We start from the raw sequence: 2,432 nt of genomic DNA, 5'->3' as shown, positions 1-2,432 counted from the left end.
AATGCTCTATTAGGGCTATTTCGAGCAATATGGCCGCAGTACCACAGTTGAAACTTATTTGCTTTTTATCATTAGAAATGGTACCGCCTTTATCAGATTTTGTGCTCTTTTTGTCTCTTCTAACTTTCTCACACGTGTAAGTGTAGGAGTCAGATTATGTGATAGGTGTAAAAGGTATGGATGTGCTAGTGTCAGATTCAACAGATTTAACAAAGACAACACCACATTTATCAGAAACATTAGAATTTGACACCAAACCATCACAAATCAAATTAGTTTTAACAGACACATACTCATCACTATTCAAAATAGGAACAGCAAATTTTGACACAAAATTATTATCAGACTCAATCATTTCATCCTCCTGCTTTCCCGGACTTACTGACAAATCAACAAAGGAAGTAGAAATGATAGTATCTAACTCCCTAGCACTACATTTTGTTGCTTGTTCAGCAGTTGGTTTGCCGTAAACCATAGATGGCTCTCGGTCAATCTCCTCCTGAGTCAAAGGTTTAGCAGTGTAATTGTGATTGAATGGGGGAGGGACACTCTCATAACTTATTCCTACTTCTTTTTTGTCCTTCCACTTCATTTGTTTTTCAATTATTGTTGTCACTTTCACACTTGACACATTGAATTTTTTAAAGTTAAAATCAGCATTTTCAAAACGTAGCCTTAATGTGTTAAGTTCCTCAGTGGCAACAACAAGTTCTTTCTGAAGGTATTTATAGTTGACAAACTTCTTGCTGTAATCCTCTTGCAATTTTCTAATGTCCTTAGTCTTGGCCTCTAACTGTTCTTTCAATGGTTTCTGGCCTTTCCTAAGGGTATACCTCTCATACTTAAGTTCCTCATTCTCCCTCTTTATTAGTTCAATTTGTTCACGTAAAAATTTGACAGTGTTAACACAAGTATGAGAACAAGAAATTTCACTGACCTGTAGCTTTGTAGGCTCTGGAGTGGCCTACACCATAAACGCGAATTGCAGTTCCATCATCTCCGCCTCTGGGTCCACTTCAGCTTCTCCTTTTGGAATGTCATTGATCTGTGCAAGATGCACATTTTTAGCTCCGGAAATGTTCAGGGCCTGTATCTGGTCTTCCCAGTCAAACGAATGAGCCACCACAACAAGATTAGCGGTTTGGTTGTTGATGGTAGCTCCCTTGCTGCTTCCCACGAGCACCATTGTTCTTTCGCTATTCTCCCTCCTGCCTGGCTTCGGGCATTCTCTGGCAAAATGACCAGGCTCATGGCAATTGAAGCATTTAAGTTTTCCCTTACTGAAACCCACATTCTATTCAGCATTCATTCATCAATTGTTTTTGCCAGTCTTCTTGGAGAACTAATTTTCTCTAAACACGGCGATAGCGATCTGCCATGTAATATCCATCTCTTCAACATCCTCTGGATGTATTTGATCCAAGTAAGCAAAGGATAGTTAAGGAGGTAGCTCGCCAGCCACGAAAGCATTGTAGCAGTTAACAAGGCCAGTAGCTAAAGCCATGTTTTCATCACTTTCTTTGGGAGCAAGAGGTGGAGCAGATGCTTTAGAAGAAGATGCAACTTATGGATAAGACATAGACGATTGGACATTTTACATGGGTAGAGTGACATAAGATGGTGGTTGAGAAGTAAAAAAAGGTTAAACTTGTGGGGGTAATGAAGGATGAGAATGCATTGTTGGATTGAATCCCGAGGTTCGCAGTTGAGTATGAATTTACGTGATTAATCTCCCTTTGCTTGTCGTCAAGATCACATGCTTTGATAATGGCCATTGTTTCAGCCAGACTATGTCGGTTAAGATCTTTTGTTTTCTTGATATCAGCAACATTCAAATCCCATGTCTTTGAGAGAGAATTGAACAGTTTCATGTTGATTTCAGATCTTGGCAATGAGATCCCAGCCGAACTCATTTCAGTGGTCAATGTGATGAATCGTTGAGGTTGAGCTTCCAGGGTTTCTCCGAGAATGTAGTTGAACATATTGAATTTTTTTCTTGAGCATATCCTGGCGACTTTGTTTCATGTCCTCATTGCCTTCATAAACCTCAATTAGTGCCTCCCATAGAGCTTTTGCACAAGTATACTCTCAGAAACCATGAGCAACCTCTGGTGATAGAGACATAATGAGTGTGGGAAGTGCTTTCTCTTGCTGTTCAACTCTATCAAAATCTTCTTCATTATAGACTTCAAAATCATTATCAATAATTGTTCCATTCTCTAAAGTTGTGGTGATTCGGATGGGTCCTTTTAAAATACTTCTCCAGATTTTGAAGTCTTTCATTTTGATGTATTTCTCCATTCGGTATTTCCATTATGGGAAACCCTCAGCAGATAATAGTCTTGGAATGCATGTAGTTGTTCCCATAATGGAGTCAAGTTCTTGCTGAATGGTGTTTTGAGATTCCATTGTTTTGTTTCTCTTGTTTTTCT

The sequence above is a fragment of the Lactuca sativa genome, chromosome 7 (genome assembly GCF_002870075.4).
Source record: "Lactuca sativa cultivar Salinas chromosome 7, Lsat_Salinas_v11, whole genome shotgun sequence".
NCBI lineage: Eukaryota > Viridiplantae > Streptophyta > Magnoliopsida > Asterales > Asteraceae > Lactuca > Lactuca sativa.
This window is presented reverse-complemented; position numbering follows the sequence as displayed.